Source organism: Macaca fascicularis, chromosome 12 (assembly GCF_037993035.2).
Source record: "Macaca fascicularis isolate 582-1 chromosome 12, T2T-MFA8v1.1".
NCBI classification, from domain to species: domain Eukaryota; kingdom Metazoa; phylum Chordata; class Mammalia; order Primates; family Cercopithecidae; genus Macaca; species Macaca fascicularis.
Window position 1 is genome coordinate 89984125 of NC_088386.1, and position 21602 is coordinate 90005726.

At 32.9% G+C, this 21602-nt stretch overlaps 1 long non-coding RNA gene across 2 annotated transcripts in view; it reads left to right on the forward strand.

The window, feature by feature from the left end:
* Positions 1 to 327: 327 nt before the first annotated feature.
* LOC135966585 (uncharacterized) overlaps positions 328 to 21602 on the forward strand; it is a 275133-nt gene continuing 253858 nt past the window's right edge. For both annotated transcript variants that reach the window (XR_010580009.2, XR_012420974.1), the window contains exon 1: positions 328 to 401. This is a non-coding gene — a long non-coding RNA (uncharacterized lncRNA). The remainder of the gene's footprint in view (positions 402 to 21602) is intronic.

A 21602-nucleotide genomic window follows, 5' to 3' on the forward strand; every position in this document is an offset into this window, starting at 1 on the left:
TTTTAATAAATTCGGAAGAAATAGAGGTGTTCAGCTTTCCTAAGAAGTACTCTGCAGCTTTTAAGTTTGTAAAAACTGGTGGCCATGCCACTCTGAATGTGCCCAAACTCATCTAAGTTTCTAAAAACTTAGATGACTGCAGTGGTTAGCTAATGATATGTGTAAGTAAATGAACTCTGTGAAGACTAGGAAGGGCCAAGATGAAATGGGAGAGATTGAATTACAAATTAACAAACTGAAAGAAAAACTCAAGTTGCAAAAAGATAGTCGCAGAGACAGCAGTAACACCTTCTGGCTATAGTCTATTTTCATCTTTCTCATCCTAGTGTTATCAAGAGAAAAACAGTCTTAGATGCAACATAAAAATTTCAGAGACAGAAGAAATCTTCCTTTGAGGGCAGGTAAGCCGGTTAATATTCTGCTTTGTAACAGATTGTATATCCCAGTCAAAATAGAAATCATGAACTTGTAATGTTTTATGTTTGTTTATTTTTTGTAAATATAGAAACATAAGTTATCATTATCCAAAAGTCCCATAGATGCAAGAAACCAAATCGAAATATGCCAGAGTAAAATTAAAAGGGTGTAAATAAAAAACGGACGCTTCATAATATCGATTAGGGGTACAGACTCTAGAGCCAGACTAAAGATTAAATTATGTCTGAACTACTGGGCTGAATAACCTTAAGCAAGTTACTTAACCTCTCAGTTCCTCCATCTCGTCATCTAGAAAATAGGAATAATCACAGTACATACTTTATAATGAGGGATATAGTGAGATATAATGAGGATTAAGCGTGTTACCAATAATACTATCATTCTTTATGACCATGTTTACACTATGTAAAACCAACTTAAAACTTGAATTAAGAAAATTTTCAGCATATTTAATTATTTAATTCTTTATAATGCCTGAAAACCTCATAAAATCTAATTCATATCAATCATTGGCGTGAATTACAAACCATGATCTATTTGTTAAACAGAGATACGTAAATATCTTCAATGGTGTTAAGGCTTGAGAAAACTACTCTTTGTTTCCATAATTAAAAGTAATTTATAAAAATCAAATAATTCAATAATAGCCTATCTAGGATATTTTCTGAAAATATTACAAAGACTTTTCAAATTGTCAGGCTATTCTTATACATTCACATTTACATCATTTTTATGTGTAGTGCAGTACAATTCATACATTAACCTAATACTGAGATCTGCAATACAGAACTTTGTCAGAACTTAAAATCGGGTTACGGTATTAAATTAATAGAACACTAATGAAACTGAAATGCTGTTGGGATCAGTTCATAATGATTTTATTTTCCCAATCACTTCACTTTTTTGTTGCTTGAGATTTTCATTTGGACTCAGGGCACAGAAGATTCTTTCCTTTTTATATTTGCACAATAGGAATAAAATGTTGCAATGACACAACAGAAATTAAAATAATTAATTTGTACTAGGACGTGGGACAATTATAGACACTAAGAAAGGAAATAAATCATAAGGGCATCATTTTTATGAATATGTATAGGGCTGTAGATATGAATGATATATAATTAATATATATACTTAGGCTTCTCATTTATTTTATTGTAGAGAGTTGGGTCATTCAGATTACAGTAGTTAATGCAGAGCACCTGGATTTAGTGTACAGATTATGCAACCCAAAAAATACTAGCAAAATTTAGAAATCAGATGGAGAAATGAAAATTCTCAATTATCTTCATGATTTAAAAGGCAGACAAGGTTTATTTTTAAAGTATATTAAAAAATAAGATATGTTTCTGTGCCATAAAAGAACAGAAATGAGAATATTTTCTTTAATTTATACTTTAATTGTTCATTGGCATATTTGGCAAATACAAAACTGGTGTTTATAACCATAGTTATGAGATAAGCATATACACAGCAGACAAAATAAGCTAATTTTTAGATAAAAGACACTTACGAAAGGATTAGCAAAGCACGTGCTCTTATGTCTTTCTTGTTGAAACACATCTATTAGATCATGTACCAATATACACTCTAAAGTTAAAACATACATCAACAAACCTTATATGAAATATTTATGAAAGAACTGTGACTTTGCATGCATTGTACAGTGAATGCAAAGCTCAAGAATAGAATAGATTGATATTATAAACTTCTGTTTATAATACTGGCAGGAACACTCTGAAATACCTGTTACAAATGAAAAAAAAAAAAAGCCATCTCTTTGGTTATTAAGAGAACGCATACTATCTCATGTAAAAGAGTAAATTGATATAATTTTTGCTAGAATTTAAAAAACAAACTGTAAGAAAATACCGGCTCTTTTCTATGATTCTTTAACTGTGTCTTCAGTAGTAGTTTGTGCTATAATTTAGCCAATTTGCGTATGTTTTATTTTTCCTGGTCTCCTGCTTCCCGTGCACTATTTCCCTTTGATTGAGGAGTTGCTATGACAGAAGATAATGGAGCTTATGGCACTCAGTGGGGAGCCTGTCATTGCTGACTCTGGCTGCTGCTTTGTATTTCTTTGCATGTACTCCTTTGATTTTCTCAGGCACAGTGAGAAACAATTATAAAAGCCATGAGCCATTATAAAATATTATACCCCCAAATGGTTATTTTTAAGAGCCTTTCAATCTTCTAGGTCTCTTTGTTTATCCATAGAAGTAGCAAATTGTATCATTATTTTTCATTCAAGCTGCAGCATAGGGATGAGAGATTGTTTTCTGCCTTTGGGGAGGCAATCTTATGTTGTGTACAGTTTATATTACTTTTTATTTCACCTCTCATCTCATCAATCAAAAACCTTATGCATCTTGTATCTTCTATGCAAAGTCTTCCTTTTCTGACCTTGCTGACATTGTCTCCTGTGAATTCCCATGTCAGGAACAAGACATTTTTTGAGGAAGATCTGGTGGACATAACTAGTGTTCACCAATATCCAGTTCTCATTACCTTTCTGCACAAGGAAGACAATACTTGTTAGCCCACTTCTATATGAGATTGGTTCAGAAACTAGTCTGACCAATGAATATGAGGCACATGATATCTATCACTTCTGGAATGTGGAAAATGTTGTTGATGAAACCCCATGCTTTCACTCCCGGCATGGCAATCAAGGAGACCTGATGTCCTAATGATGCAGCTACAGAATTTCATATTTCTGTAAGTCTTTGTCTCCCAGATGTACATACCGTTTTTTAGACATATAGGACAAGTAGTGGAAGTTAGCACTTGTCTTTTGTTTTGTAAGTCACAGAAATTTTAGCATAATCCTTTCTAATACAGACTAGCAAAACATACGGTTATGGCAGGATTAAAACATGCTGTCACACCCATCTCATCTCTGTATAGCAAATTCCTAGAGAAAACTGAGGAGAGAAGGAACTAAAGAAGTACAGAGATAAATGGGACCTAGATGAAGAGGCAGTGGGACAATTTGGAAAGAGAATAAGCTTGTATTCTAACCCTACTAACTTAACACTGTGTGCTATTCAACAAGTTATTTAATATTTTTGACTCTCATTTTCTTTAGCTTTCAAATAAAGGATAGTATTATCTTGATAAATTTATAATGAATTTCAATATAATATTAACATACTGAAAAGCCAAATGATGTATGTATATGTATGTGTGTATATATAGCTAATTCTATGTATAGATATATACACATACACAACATCTATCCATCTACCTGTGTGTATGTGCGTGTATAAATGACTTATCTTTTCTCCCATTTATTGTTATACACTAGACTCTCTAAACCTTAACTTTGTCATTCGTAAAATGGAGAGTTTGACAAAAATATCTGATATATAGATTGTTGTAACAAGTAAATGGTATATTGAATACAACACAAATTGCAAAGTCTGTAAGATATTGGATACTCAAATAATATTAGCTATTTTAATTGTTATTATAGTCGCATAAATATGTTAAAATATGTAGGCTAATTGGTAAAACAATAATACGTAAAAAGTTTTACCCTTTCAAAATGGTAAAAAGTTGTTTTTTTTTTTTTCTCACTAGCTTAAGATGTCTTTTAACACAAGTTTGAATACCTTCAGTTTTGCTATTTATTTTAATGTTCTCTTTAAGGTTAGTCAGGATATTGTTGAAAAAAAAATTTGAGTTCACACTATCTTGTTGAACTCTTCAATACACTTTTATCTCTCAGAAGAAACCCAGTTAGTCTAGGGATTGTTTGAAATTTAAACTGGTTGTCTTGCTCCTAGGTCAAACTCAACCCTCCAATTGGTGCAAAAAGTAAAGTGAAAGTGAAGTAAAGTGAGTGCCAGGTTAGAAACTACAAATTCAAAAGTAAAATCACATGATGTATTTTTTGACAATTAAGACCACACATTATTAATCTTTTTCCCTTAGCATATAATGTTGCCCACCCATTGCGATAAGTATTGTAAATAACTTTGTAAATGTAATATATCACTTAAGATACGTTTTCAGGATTTATAGGTTCTTTTTCAGTGTTCTTCATTTTCCTCCTTTAGATACTTTTTTTCATTCCACAAAAGTAAAGTTTATTAATTTCTATTAAGTGTTCTTGAGTTATTCTTTGCATGACCAATGTCAAATAATGCCAGCAGACAAGTGAGCATGATACCAAAATAAAACATATCATTTAGGTCCTGTTTTTTTAAAAAAATGCAATAGACTTCCACTATTTAATCCATTGTCTTCAAACTCATGTTTCATTGACCAATTTCCATCCTGAGGTCCTCACAAGAAAATAGATCAATGCTCTATACAACACAAAGAAGCATAAGGGAAGCAAAAAGCAAATATATTTTATCATATGTTTCCTATGAGCATAAATGTTTTAGGTAAACTTTTTGGCAAGAAACAACAAATAATTATTTTGGAATTAAACACCAGTGGGAAAAAAATTAAACCTTCTAGATGCTTTGATCTAGACTCTGAGAACTCTGAGAATCAATCATGTAGCAAAACATATACTGTATAATCAGTGGTTTAAAATTATGGCCATCCAGTATCTGAATTATCTAAGAAATGTTAGTCAAAATAATTTTGCATCAAAGTGTCAAATCCAAAACAACTTCCCACAAAAAGTCGTTTATTGACCTTATTTTGATAGTGTTAACAAAAATTGATTGACCATATCTAAGTGCCCTTTTTCCTTCTAATATAGCTCTATATTTGAGAAACTATAGCAAATATTAAATTTGACAAATGCTTACAATAGAAAGACTTTACCCATACTGTTAAGATGGATAACCTTTTTATAGTTTCAAATAAATTAAGAAAGTAACTTGTTGAGTCACATGATATAATATTCATAGCTTACAAAAATGCAACTGAATTTGCAATAAGTTAAGGCATTTTTAGATTTATATTTATTATGCCAAAAGTTTACCTTGGAATCCTGGATTGACAATAATATTAATTTGATGAAAAAAGACTGTTTTTAAAAATTACTTAACAGATATATAGATAGATCTAGATAACAAATTCCAGTTGTTTTTAAATTACTTCAGCTGTTTCAAGGATATTAAGCATAAACTCATTACATTCTAAGGGTGAAAATTCAAAGGTATTGTTTGAATCCCAAGCCATTTTCTGGCTTGATTTAACATTATTTTATAAAATTTAATACTTATACCCCTTTAAGTTATGATATTTTCATGTCATAGCTTTTCTGTTAACGTGTGTGTGTGTGTGTTTGTATGTGTGTGTGTGTTGTGTTGTTTTTTCTTTTTTTTTTTTGGTGGGGGGATGTTCTTCATTAGGAGGCAGTATAATGTAGTTAAACAACTTTACTCCAGAATTTCACAGACTTGAATTTAATTCCAGCTCAATACTTAGTATTTACTGATTTTGTTGGACTTGTTTGGACTCTAAATGACTGAATATCTTCACCCACAAAATAGGGTTTGTGAAAGTCATTGATTCAAAGGGTGTTCATGAAAGTTAAATCAGATTGTGAATCAAAACATTTAGCTCATTTTCTAGCACTTCGGAACAATAAATTATAGCTAGCACTGTGATCATAGTTCTATTTCTGAACCCAGGATATTAAATGCTTACTATTTTTCAAAGTGTGTACACTTTTACAATATATGAGTGGATGATTGTGTCATCTAAATGCTTATCCTAAGTGATGTTTTGATTTTCTATTCCACAGTCTTTTATAATCATTCAGATAAATTCTGTGACTTTGTAATTTTGAAATTTTGTGTAGAGGACTACATGCTCGCAAACCAGACGTTCCGATAAGTCCTGCTCTTGCAAACGAAGCAGGGTGTTCCCAATAAGTCCTGCTCTTGCAAATGAAGCAGGGTGTTCTTTCCCTGTAAACAGGGAGGACTAAAGGAGCCAGCGGCAAACAGCAGACCCTGGGGGCTTGTTTATGTGTAAACATCTTGAAAATCCAGAAAGTCAGGGAAAGGTCAGAAAAACAACAATGTGTCTTGTGACTTGGCAACATTCCACAAACGACTGTATAAAATAAAGCAGAGCACGCCATTCGAGGCGGCCGCCATGTTTGTCTTGTCTTGTGTTGTCTTGTGTGTTCATTCCTTTGTTTAGGGAAACACGCGGACCCCAACATTTTGAATGACATTATTTTCTTGGAACTCAAAAAATCATTTGTATACTTCATATATTTTATCACTACATTGTTTATCTTGATTTGTTTGGTCAATGTAAATTTTAAAATATTATTATACAGTTTAATAACTTATTTAAGTTAATCTATTGATATAATACCAATAGTTATTCTTATATCAGAATACATTGTTTTTTCCTCAATCTGTTAATTTAGTGAGTTTCATATAATCTTAGCTGTCAGGGTGTCCTAGTGTGATGGTTAATACTGAGTGTCAACTTGACTGGTTTGAAAGATACAAAGTAACGATGTTGGGTGTGTCTGTGAGGGTGTTGCCAAAGGAGATTAACATTTGAATCAGTGGGCCCGGAAAAACAGACCCACCCTTAATCCCCGGTGGGCAAAATCTCATCAGTTTCCAGAGAGGCTAGAATATAAACAGGCAGAAATATGTGAAAAGAGAGACTAGCCTTGCCTCCCAACCTACGTCTTTCTCCCGTGCAGGATGCCTCCTGCCCTTGAACACCAGACTCCGAGTTCTTCAGTTTTGGAACTCCGACTAGCTCTCCTTGATCCGTTAGTTCTGTCCTTCTAGAGAACCCTGACTAATACATCTACAAACTTATGTCTAGGTTCTCACCATTCATCTCAATTTGGACATTTTTTATAAATCTGCTCTACTGAACTCATCAATTTATTGACTCCTACCAATAACATAGTCAGTTGCTTAATTTTTAGAAATTTGCTTTTATTGCATATTTTAAGCTGTACAACATATTTTAATATGCATATACATGGTGAAATATTTACTATAGTAAAAGAAATTAACATATTCATCACCTTCCCTAGATATACTTTTGTGTGCGTGGTAAAAGCACAAAAAATTTACTCTCAGCAAATCCTCAGTATAAAATATAATATTATTAACTAAAGTCCTAAAGTTCTTCAGATTTCTAGATTTATTCATTGTACCTAACTACAAATGTCTGCCCTGTGATTTATGTCTCTCCATTTTCTTCTCCTTCCCTGTCCCTGGTAACCGTTCTAGTCTGTTTCTATTTATTTGACTTTTTTTTTTTTTTTTTTTTTTTTTTAAGACTGCACATATAAATGAGGCCATGGGGAATATTTTTACTGAGTCTGGGCTATTCCACTTAGCATAATGTCCTCTAGTTTCATTGATGTTGTTACAAATGGCAGTGTCTTTTTTATTATAGGTCTGAATAGTATTATATTGTGAATATATACCACAATTTCTTTATTAATTCATTCATCAGTGGACACTTAGATTGTTTCCACATCTTGCTTATTAAGAATAATACCACATTAAAATAAAAACTAATACCAATCCTCCTCAAAGTGCCCTGAAAAATAGAGGAAGAGGGAATACTTCCAAACTCATTCTACAAAGCCAGTGTTATGCTGATAGCAAAACCAGACAAAGACATGTCAAAAAAAGAAAGCTACAAGGCAATATCTGATAAATATTTGTGCAAAAATTCCCAACAAAGTATTAGCAAACAGAATTCAACAACACATTAAAAACATTATTCATCATGACCAAGTGGAATTTATCCCAGGGATGCAAGGATGGTTCAACATATGCAAATCAATTAATGTAATATATCATATCAATAGAATGGAGGACAAAAAACATATGATCATTTCAATTGATGCTGAAAAAGCAATTGATAAAATTCAACATCCCTTCATGATAAAAACCCTCAAAGAAACTGAGGATAGAAACAACATGCCTCAACATAATAAAAGTCATACATGATAGACCCATAACTAGTATTATAGTGAATGCAGAAAAACTTAAAGTCTTTTCTCTAAGATCTGAAACACAACAGGATGCCCACTTTTGCCAATTCTTATTTAACATAGTACTGGAAGTGTTAGCAAAAACAATCAGACAAAAGAAAGAAATAAAGGGCATCCAAATTGAAAAGAAAGAAGTCAAATTACCCTTGTTTTCAGATAACACTATATTAAGAAAAAACTAAAGACTCCACCAAAACAACAGTTAGAACTGATAAACAAATTCAGGAAAGTTGCAGGATACAGATCAACACACAAACATCAGTAGCATTTCTATATGCCAACAGTGAACCATCTGAAAAAGAAATCAAGAAAGTTATCCCATTTTATGATAGCCACAAATAAAATTAAATACCTACAAATGAACTTGACCAAGGAAGTGAAAGATCTAGACAATGAAAACGATTTAAGATGTTCATGAAATAAATTAAAGAGGACATACAAAAATAGAAATACAATTAATTTTCATGGTTTGAAGGATGTAATATTGTTAAAATTTACATTTTACCCAAAGGAACCTACAGATTCATTTCAATCCCTATCATAAAATTCTTCACAGAAATAGAAAAAAAACCATCCTAACATTTACGTGAAACCACAAAAGACCCATGATAGCTAAATATATTCTGAGAAAGAACAAAACAAACAAACAAAAACTAGATAAATCACATTATCTGGCTTCAAATCATATTACAGAGCTAGAGCAAACAAAAATAGCATGACCCTGGCATAAAAGTAAACATATAGACCACTGGAACAGAATAGAGAATCCAGAGATGAATTCATACCTCTACAGGAGTCTACAGGGAACTCAATTTGGACAAAGATGTCAAGAACGTACACCGAGGAAAGGAGAGTCTCTTCAATAAATGTTGCTGGGAAAACTGGATATCCACATGCAGAAGAATGAAACTAGACCACTCTCTCTCACCATATACAAATATCAAACCAAAATGAATTAAAGTCTTAACTCTAAGACCTCAAACTGTTAAAATACTACAAGAAAACATTGAGAAAATTCTCAAGGACATTGTTCTGGGCAAAAATTTCTTGAGTAATACCCCACAAACACAGGAAACCAAGCAAAAATGGACACATGGAATCACATCAAGTTAAAAAGCTTCTGCACAGCAAAGGAAATAACACAGTGAAGAGACAACTAACAGAAGGGGAGTAAGTATTACAATTATCTATCCAACAAAGAATTAATAACAAAAATATATAAGGAGCTCAAACAACTCTGTAAGAAAAAAATCTAATAATCTAATTTTAAAAAGGCCAAAAGGTCTGATTAGACATGTTTCAAAAGATGATGTACAAGTGGAAAACAGATATATAAAAATATGCTCAACACCACTGATCATCAGAGAAATGCAAATGAAAACTACAATAAGATATTATCTCACTCCAGTTAAAATGACTTTTATCCAAATGACATACAATAAGAAATGCCAGAAGGATGTGGAGAAAAATCAACCCTCATACACTGTTGGGGGAAACGTACATTTGTGCAACTACTATGAAGAACAGTTTGGAGGTTCCTTAAAAATAGAACTACCATATTATCCAGCAATCCCACTCCTAGGTGTATACCCAAAAGAAAGGAAACCAGTATATCAAAGAGATTTCTGCACTTCCACATTTTTTTGGCAGCAGTATGTACAATATTAAAGATTGGAGGCAACCCAAGTGCACATCAACAGATGAAAAGATAAAGAAGATGTACATTATGCAATGGAGTCCTATTCAGTCATGAAACAATGAGATCCTGTCATTTGCAACAACATGGATGAAACTGAAGGTCATTATGTGAAGTTAAAAATGTCAGGCACAGAAAGATAAACCACATGTTTTCACTTATTTGTGGGAATTAAAAATTAAAATGATCAAACTCATGAAGATAGAGAGTAGAATGATGGTTACTAGAGGCTGTGAAGGGTGGGTGGGGAGTGGGAGGGAAGTGTGGATGGTTAATGGTTACAAAAAAATAGAATGACTAAGATCTAGTATTTGATAGCACAAAAGGGTGACTATAGTCAATAATAATTTATTGTATATTTTTAAATAACTAAAAGCATATTGGATTGTTTGTAATACAAAGGATAAATTTTTGAGGTGATGGATACCCCATTTACCTTGGTACAATTATTACACATTATATGCCTATATCAAAATATCCTTTATATCCCATACATATATACACCTATTATGTATCCAGAAAAAAATGTTTTTTTTTTTAAAAAAGGCAAAACACAGCAGTTGTTCCTGAGGATTTGAAGAAAGGGGAAATTTTATACACTATTAAGGGGAATGTAAATGAGTACAGCCACTATGGAAAACAGTTTATGGAATTTTCCAAAAACTAAAATATAACTACTATGAGGTCCAGCAATCCCGCTTCTGGGTATTTATCCAAAGAAAAAATAAATCAGTATATCAAAGGGATACCATTCCCACATTTACTGAAACCGTATTCACAATAGCAAAGATATGGAATAAACCAAAGTATCCACAAATGAATAAAGAAAATGTAGTGTGTATATATATACACACACATATACATGTATATGTGTATGTATACATATATACATGTATATACAAATATACATATATATACATATATGTGTATATACATATATATGTATATACACACATATTGTTACAACCTGGCTGAACCTCGAAAACATTAGGCTAAGTGAAGTAAGCCACACGTAAAAGGGCAAGTATTGCATGATTACTTTTATGTGAGGTACCAAATAAGCAAATTCATAGAAACATAAATTAGATTAAGAAGTTACCAGAGTGTCAGGGAGGAGAGAATGGAAAGTTATTGCTTATTGGGTACAGAATTTCTGTTTGGGATGATGGAAAATTCTGGAAATACACAGTGATGATACTTGTAAACCTTGTGAATGTAATATATATACATATATACATATACATGTGTATACATGTATATATGTATATATATATACTCACTACATTCCATTGTACATCACTTTTTGTGAATTCTTTCACAACACAATTAAGCAATTATACATTCATTTATGTATATATATGTACAAAAACGTATTATGAAATAAATAATATTAATAAAGAGATAGAAATAATAAGGCCAAATTGAAATTCTAGGTTAAAAAGTACAATAACTTAAAAGAAGAATTCACTAGAAGACCTTAAAAGTATATTCTAACAAGCATAAAAATAAATCAATAAGTTAGAGGCAAGATTGGTAGAGATTATGTAATCTGAAGAACACAGAGAAAAAAGAATGAAGAAAAATGAACAGACCCTCAAAGAAATGTGTAATATCATTAAGGGCACCAAGACACACATATTGGAGTACAAGAAGAAAGGAAGAGGGAGGAAAATAAGGAGAGAGAACAAAAGACATAGATGGAGAGTAGAAAAATATTTGAAGAACTGATGGGCTAAACTTTCCAAATATGATTTAAAAAATTAATCTACGCGTACAATAAGCTCAATTAACATCAAGTAGAAAAAAATGCAGATCAACACCCACACACATCCTAGTGAAATGTTGCCAGCTAGATATAGAGAATACATTGAAAGAAATTAAAGCAATCATTTATTTACAAGGTAATCACCATAGGATTAGCAGTTCACTTTTCACCTGAAATGATAAAAGCCGTGAAGCATTGCCTAAAGTTCATCAACAGATTAATGTATAAAGAAAATGTGATATATACCACAATAGTATTATACACAATGGAATACTATTTATTAATAAAACAATAAAATCCTGCCATTCATGGCAACATGAGTGACCCAGGGGGGCATTATGTTAAATGAAATAAGTCAGGCCCAGAAAAATAAATACCACAGATTCTCACTCATATGTGGGAGCTAAAAAACGTTGAGCTCATAGAAGTAGAGAATATAATTGCAGTTTTTAGAGGCTAAGAAGGTTAGGGAGAGGGGAGGTTAGAGAGGGTTTGCTTAATGAAAACAAAATTATAGCTAGATGGGAGGAATAAATTCTAGTGTTCTGTAGTACCGTAGTATTGATATAATTAGCAATAATTTATTGTCTATTTTCAATAGCTAGAAGAGAGGACTTAGAATCTTACCAACACAAATAAGTGATAACTATTTAAGGTGATAAATATGATAATCACTCTGATTTGATTATTACACATTGTATTTGTATATATCAAAACATCACATGGACCTCATAAATATGTAAAATTATTAGATGTAAACCACAAATGAAAGAAAAAAATATGTAACATAAAAGGAAAAACACAAAATTATCAAATAGTGTTTATGTTATGAATTCACAAATAATTAATAATCAGAGTAGATATGTGGTATTGTTTATGTTGACATATATGGATAAGGCATGATCTTAATAATTCATAGAAAAAAACAATAATTATAAAACTACATCACATAAAATAAAATTCATTTATAATTTTAAATGAGAATAATAAAATACAATTGCATAACGTGTCCACACTAAATTGTAAATTTTTTTTAACACAGAATGGGAGAAAATATTTGCAAATTACCCACCTGACAAGGGATTAATAACCAGAATATATAAAGTAAATATTTTTAAAATCTGGGCATTAGTTTTCCAGAAAACCTATATAACAGTATATACCTCTCTCTCTCACTCCCTTTCTCTCTCTCTCCCATATCTATATAATATATAAAGATATTATATAAATATATATATATATGTATTTTAAACTGATTATTGGGCTTTCTTAAAATAAATCTCTCATACATTAGAGAAAGAAATTATAGAAATTGGCTCATGCAATTATGGAGACTTAGCAAGATCAAAATCTTTAGGGTAAGCCAGCAGGCTGGATACCCAGGGCAGAGTTTCAATTCAAGTCCAAAAAAGCCTGCTGCCATAATTCTGTCTTCTTTAGGGAGATTAGTCTATTTCTATTAAGCCCTTCAATTGTTTGGATAAGGCCTACCCACCGTATGAAGGGTAATCTGCTTTACTCAACTTCTACTGATTTAAATATTAATCTTATCTAAAAAATACTTTCTTAGAAGCATCTAGAATAACATTTGACCAAAACCTGGATGCCACAGCCTAGCCACATTGACACATAAACAAATCATCAAAATCCAGTATACATAATGAGTTGGTCCATTCAAATTATTATTTGTTCTATCAAGAATTTTTTTTTCAATTTCTGCAGCATTTAAAATTTTTATTTCAATATAATTTGGTAGATACCAAAATAGCCACAATTCTTTACCCTTCTCTTTCATCTCTCCACTTTACAAGAGTGTTGTTTTTTGCCTAACTACTGAATCTGGGCTGTCCTTGTGACCTGTTTGGTAACATATTTCTTCAGATGTGAGTTATGCCAGTTCTAAAAATAAGCCTTAAGGGACGTTTTCTGCTTCCATTCTCTTGCAACCTCTGCATCTGCCTTATGAACAAGGCTGGTTTACCTTTCTAGAGCCTGTGAGACAATGTGGAACTGAACCTATTCAGCTCAGTTTCTACTAGCTCCAGTTCCAGAAATAATATCATACCTTACCAAGAACACCAGAAATGCTTAGCCCACCTGAAGACAACCATAGATGCAGGAAGAAACCTAGGAAATACCAGAAGACAACCCAGCAGATCCAGGTAGATTCATGAGCAACAAACTGTCTATTGTTTTAAGCCAGTAAATATGGCAGAATGTCTTGTTACACAGCAGAGTAACTGATAAATTTTATTTCTAAACCTTTATTTCTAAACTTTTCCATGTTCAAAATTGGATATCTTTTGATATAATTTATACAACAGTTCAAGAACGTCCATTCATTTGTCTCTCAAAACCTTGTGAATTGTTTTATTGTTCTCTAACATTTGATTTGCTGATAAAAAAAATTTGTAACCTATTCTGAATCTCGTATTGGTAGATTATCAAATTTTACTTTGGAGCTATCTATTTTTAACATTATCCCTTAATATGTAAATGTTACCAGGCATTGTCTTCTGTGTATCTATATGTATATTTCAGCTTTAGTAATACACTTCAATCTTGAATAAGACATATTTCAGCATAGGAATTTTTTTCTAATGGATTAATGATTATCCCACTTATTCTTTTAATATCAAAGTTCTAGTTCACATAAAAATTTCTAGAAATGTCTTCTGTGTCATATAATTTTCATTTAAATTTATTTATTTTGGGTCTTCTTACTATAAATATTCAAAGAGCAAAATTATAATTAACTAATGTCTTTTTAAGTAACATTCCATCTGCAATTTAGTGCCTCTAAATATGAGACAATATGCAATTATATGTGTGTGTGTGTATGTGTGTCTGTGTGTAGATGTTTTAATTTTACATAAATGGTTTTGAGATTTTTTTTTCTACCTCTATACCATGTTCTGATTTCTTGAACTCAATTTCACATTAATTCTTTTATTAAGAATTAATGTAAAGATCTTGATAATTCTAATTAGGATATTTTAAATTGTATTCAATGTTTGGAGTCAACTGAGTTTTTAAAGGGAGGCATTTGCTTTATCTCAGCTTGGAATCTCTTTATGTATATGAATTTTAACTATATTAAGATCTGAAAAAGGAAATTTCTCCAATTTACTAAGTGAACATTATGTGATAAAAAAGATTGCTTCATGGTACATCTTTGTGCCATATTCTGCTGCTCTAAGATTAGAAGTTGTTCTGGGTTTTAGCTGAAAAATTACCCAGTTCATTCTCAAAGTTTCCCTTCCCGTGCCTCTTTTGAATTATATCACTTCTTTACTCATATTTTCCATATTGTCTTATGTTGTGTTTATCATCATCTACTATACTGCACTTCTTTTTTTATATACTTTAAGTTCTGGGGTACATGTGCAGAGCGTGCACGTTTGTTACATAGGTAAACACGTGCCATGGTGGTTTGCTGTACCCATCAACCCATCATCTACATTAGGTATTTCTCCTAATCTTATCCCTCCCCTTGTTCCCCACCCTCTGACAGGCCCCAGTGTGTGATGTTCCCCTCTCTATGTCCATGTGTTCTCATTGTTCAACTCCCACTTATGAGTGAGAACATGCAGTGTTTGGTTTTCTGTTCCTGTGATAATTTGCTGAGAATGATGGTTTCTAGCTTCATCCATGTCTCTGCAAGGAACATGAACTCATCCTTTTTTATGGCTGCATAGTATTCCATCGTGTATATGTGCCACATTTTCTTTAGCCAGTCTATTACTGATGGACATTTCGGTTGGTTCCAAATCTTTTCTATTGTGCTGCAATAAACGTACATGTGCATGTGTCTTTATAGTAGAATTATTTATAATCCTTTGGGTATACGCCCAGTAATGGGATTGCTGGGTCAAATGATATTTCTAGTTCTAGATCCTTGAGGAATCACCACACTGTCTTCCACAATGGTTGAACTAATTTACAGTCCCACCAACAGTGTAAAAGTGTTCCTATTTCTCCACATCCTCTCCAGCATCTGTTGTTTCCTGACTTTAATGATAGCCATTCTAACTGGTGAGAGATGGTATCTCATTGTGGTTTTGGTTTGCATTTCTTTAATGACTGGTGATGATGAGCATTTTTTCATATGTTTGTTGGCTGCATAAATTTTTTCTTTTGATAAATGTCTGTTTATATCATTTGCCCACTTTTTGATGGGGTTGTTTTCTTCTTGTAAATTTGTTTAAGTTCTTTGTAAATTCTGGATATTAGTCCTTCGTCAGGTGGATAGATTGCAAAAATTTTCTCCCATTCCTTAGGTTGCCTGTTCAACTCTGATGATAGTTTCTTTTGCAGTGTAGAAGCTCTTTAGTTTAATTAGATCCAACTTGTAAATTTTGGCTTTTGTCGCCATTGCTTTTGGTGTTTTAGACATGAAGTCTTTGCCCATGCCTATACAGAGTTTCGTTAGTATGCGCCAGGTGTCATGCTGTATTTTATTTATTTTTGCTTCTATATCCTATGTAAAGTCTCAAGAGCCCAATGAGGAAGGTACTTTAATACTATATTTATAGTTTGGGAAACTTGGGCTACAGAAATTAGTCATCTTGTTCCAGATGGCATGGTTCTTAGTTTGCAGAGCTGGTACTCTAACATAGATCTATCTGATTATAGTTATTTACTTTGGGGCTATCTGATTTTAATGTTATCCCTTAATATGTAAATGTTACCAGGAATTGTCTTCTGTGTATCTATATGTGTATTTCAGCTTTAGTAATACATTTCAATCTTGAATAAGACATATTTCAGCATAGGAATTTTTTCTAATGGATTAATGATTATCCAGCTCATTCTTTTAATATCTAAGTTCTAGTTCACATAAACATATGGCTTATGGCAGGGCAGTAGAATTTGCTCTCTCTCTCTCTCTCTCTCTCTCTATCTATCTCTATCCATTCATCTACCTATCTGTCCATCTACAATGTATATAGATAAAAAGAACAGTGTGTGTGTGTGCGTGTGTGTGTGTGTATTTTTTAATGAGCTATTGACAAATAATAGGGTTCAGTGCATGGATTCAACTGATATTTGGGAATCTGAAATTTTCCTGTTTCTCAATGGAAAACAGCTTATCTATAATTTAATGGAGAAATTTGTAAATGAAGATTAGTATAACATTTGCCACTATGTCTTAATGTAATTTTTTGTTCAAATTTAATTAAATTCAAACTTTGAATTTAGATTAGAAACCTATATAGATTGTTTTGAGGAGTTCTGAAAGAAATTTGCTGTGCAGGAAGAATGAATGAATAAAAGAATGAATTAATACAAGTAGGGTCAAATTAGGCCTGGTAACATTATGCAGAAATGAAGATGACTCACATAAAGTTACTGGGCTAATTTTAATACAGTTTCACATAACATGGCCTTAAATTTATAGTAAAAAAAATTGTTGACATTGTTGCAACATTAAAGAATGACAGATCATTCTTTGTATAATTTAGTCAGCACAAATATTTTAACTTTAAATAAGTCCCTAAAGGCAAATCTCAACATTTTCCAGTTTGGAGAGAAAAAAGGACTATTCTGCCAAATTGCACACACAAGAGTATAGAAAAACTCGTAAAATGTTTGATTGTTTTAATCTTTAAATCTTTAGCCACTTTGTCTGAAAGAGAATTACTTTGGCTAATGTAAAATTTAATTTATTTTAATGTCAGATTCTATTTCAGTAAGTACAGTTAATTTCTAAATTAGACACTTTTAAAAGTATTTGTTTTTAAAATGCTTATGTATCTTTTAAGTAACCACTTAAATCAGCCCCTTTGTAATACAATAAGCTGCATATTATTATGGTACTTTTAAACCACATGTCCAACTTTGTAATCGTGTGAGCATACGTTCCACATAATGACAGTCATCAAGATAATGTAGATGTCTAATTCATTTTGGAAGTTAGCCACATTCTTGCCTGCTCTGAACAGAGAAACCTGTCATATGAATATATCATCCTACTTAGATTGGTAATTAGAATGTGTAGACCTTTTTGACAAATCTTAGAAAACAAAATCAAAAACTAAAACAAACAATAAATAGTGTTGTACCCCTATATGGATCTATGATTAAAATTAGCTTCCATGTCTGGTTTTTATTGTTTATGTCTATTTTGTTTTATTTATTTATATATTTATTTTTAATTTCAACTTTAATATATAAATAAAAGAGATATTTATTTAAGTTTCCCTAAGTAAATCCGATGCAAGTTCCTTTATTGTTATGTTTATTTAATTGTGTTAAGAACACTTAACATGAGATCTACCCTCTTAACAGATTTTTAAGTGTACATTACCTCTTCTTAATTACAAGTCTAATGTTATACATCAGGTCTCTAGAGCTTACACATCTTGTAAAACTGCAACTTTATACTCATTGATTATCAACTCTAAATCTCCCAAATGATATCTAAAAGTACCTCACAATCACATTCTAGAAACTCTTTGAGAGGAAACTGACATAATCAATGTTTAAAATATTTTCTTACATAGTTGTATGTCACTTTGCAGAAGCCAGTTCAATAATTGCATTTTGGATGTTAGAAAATATGAACATCTGGTGAGAAAAATCCTTAGAACAAATATAAGATAGGATACAATAGTCTATCAAAAGAAGGCGATTACCTTGACAATTCTCTTATGGTTTGATTTGATTTATTTCTATTCTTTATTTTCATTTAATTGCTATGGTTTTTTGGGGGAAGATATCTAGCTTTTGGCAGAAGAAAATCAGTGACAATGACTTAGAAGAATCTTAACCTCATGAAAGAAATAAATGCTTGTCAGTCAAGAAGTTGTAACCTTTACCTTGTTTTGACCTTTACATTTTCAAGGTGAGTCTATTATTTGGAAGGGAGTAACACAAAACTCCACAGGATGCTCTATGATCAATACAATCAACAAACCTTCACACTGTATGTTTAAAGGTATTAAGAAGATAAACAAACACATCAGAATTTTACCAGTTGGAATAATCCTGTATTGGATGCTTGCCTCATTTGGGGATTTACCATTGATCTCTTCTCTATCCTGAACTTCACAGCATTATTCTCAATGACTCTACAAAAGTAAAGGATAGCTGTTAGTTAAATATTAGAAAAATTTTTGGTTTAAAATTGAAGACAAGTTGCATATTTATTAATTGTATAAGGTAAAACATGAGAAGGCAAAATTATTTTTTAAATTAAAATTTTAGCTACATTTGTCCATATATTAATCCATTAAAATATTTTTGAGTACCTTCTATGTATATGTGACTGTTCTATTATGTGAGGACAGAGTAATAAACAAAATATACATGTTGTCTCCCCTTTTAGAGCTTATACACTAGTGCAGAAATGAATGAGGGGATATTAAAATATGTAATCAAAATTGTGATAATAATTAGAAAGAAGAAGAATATGACTAGAGCATAGGACAAAATGTCCTGACCTGACCTATAAGAAAACTTATTTGAGGCCGGGTGCGGTGGCTCACGCCTGTAATCCCAGCACTTTGGGAGGCCGAGGCGGGCGGATCACAAGGTCAGGAGATTGAGACCACGGTGAAACCCTGTCTCTACTAAAAATACAAAAAATTAGCCGGGCGCGGTTGTGGGCGCCTGTAGTCCCAGCTACTTGGGAGGCTGAGGCAGGAGAATGGCGTGAACCCGGGAGGCAGAGCTTGCAGTGAGCCGAGATTGCGCCACTGCACTCCAGCCTGGGCGACAGAGCGAGACTCCGTCTTAAAAAAAAAAAAAACAAAAAAACAAAAAAACAAAAAAAAAAAACTTATTTGAGGAAGTTTAATTTTGTTGTCTTAAAAGATTAAAAGAAATTAACTAGCTTGGGGGTATGTGCCCTGAGTGACAAGGTGAATTTAGGAGTGGAAGCAAAAGAGAAGAGACATCCCAGAAAATGTAACACAAAGGTCAATATCACTGAGATGTGAAGGAGCACGTCACATCAGGAACTGAGAGAAAACATTATCATTAATTATCAGAGAAATGCAAATCAAAATGGCAGTGAGATATCATCTCGTATCACTCAGATGGCTGCTGTTAAAATGTTAAAAAATAATAGATGCTCCTGGGGTTGTGGAGAAAATGAAAGCCTTATACACTGTTGGTGGGAATGTAAATTAGTTCAGCCACCATGGACAGCAGTTTGCTGATCTCTCAAATAACTTAGTACAGAGCTACCATTCCACTTAGCAATTCCATTACTAGGTATGTAAACAAAGAGAGAAATAAATCATTCTACCAACAAAACATATGCACATGTATGTTCATTGCAATGTTATTCACAACAGGAAGCCATGGAATCAACCTAGCTGCCCATCAACTGTGGATTGGATAAAAAATGTGGTACATGTACACCATGGAATACTACATATCTATAAAAAGAACAAAATTATGTTATTTGCAGCGACATGGATGCAGCTGGAGGCCATTATCCTCAACAAATTACTGCAGAAACAGAAAACCAAATACTGCATGTTGTCACTTATCAGTGGGAACCAAACATTGAGCACACATGGACATAAAGATGGGAACAACAGACAGTGGGGGGATTACTAGATGGAGGAGGGAGGGAGAAGGGAATGAGCTGAAAAACTACCTACTGGATACTATGCTTGCGACCTGGGTGACTGGATCATCTGTACTCCAAAACTCAGTATCATGCAATATACCCACGTAACAAAACTGCATATGTACCTCCTGAATCTAAAATAAAAATTGAAAATGAAATACTGGTAGAAAAATTTACAAAGCATGTGTTGGGGTGATCAGATTCAACACCAGGCCATGGGGGCTACGAAGTCTGGCGGAGTCAAAGGAATGAGATAAGACAAGTTAAGGCATAAAGTGGGACCAGGGGGCCAATGCTAGTATGGAGGCTGCAAAGGCCCAGGACTCTGGAAGTCCACACTATTTTTTGGTGATCAAACAAAGAAGCACATGGTGATGATATGGGGATTGAAAGAAAGCAGTGCATCAAGTGCATGATCTACAGCTGTGACAGTTTAGCATTTTCTTTGAAGCATATGGAACATGTTCTGCTACTTGATATAATGGGAAACATGTTCTTCTGGTTTAAGACAATCGATCCACAAGCCTGGGAGTACCAGAAGCAAGGAGTCAGCAAGTCTAGACACATTCCAGAGGCCATGAGGGATTTTATGCCCTGAGCCCTGGATTCCATCCAAGCCACGAGGGGTTTTACACCCTGGGCTTAGATTGCTGTGTGGCAGTGCAGTCTTCCACCCTTTGGTACAGAGCTTGGTGTTCCAAAGGCCACGAGGGGTTTTAGACCCTGGACCCTGGACATGTTCCAAGGCTCTTTTACATTATGTTAGGCATGCAAGCCCTGCCTCAGCTTTTCCCAACACTCAGCTTTTCCCCAACAGCATGTAGGGCAGATAATGAAGCCTGTAAAGCTTCCAGGCTTTACTCTTTAATGGCATTTACCCTGAGAAGGCTCAGTCATCGGTATCTGTGTAAAAACTCTCTGTCTCACTTGGTTGAAGTTTTCATTTCTACTAGATAAAGTTTTGTTTTCTTTTAGAAAATTGCAAATAAACAAGGGAGTTATATTTTGGAACTTTCGGAAAACACTGTTTATCCACAGAATTTGACAGTAATCAAATTTGCCTGAATTTAGTTAGCTTTCCTTCTGTCCTTTAAGCATGCATCATTTGGTCTTTCAGCATTCCCTTGGTTTCTGGTCAATGACATTATGGGCTTAC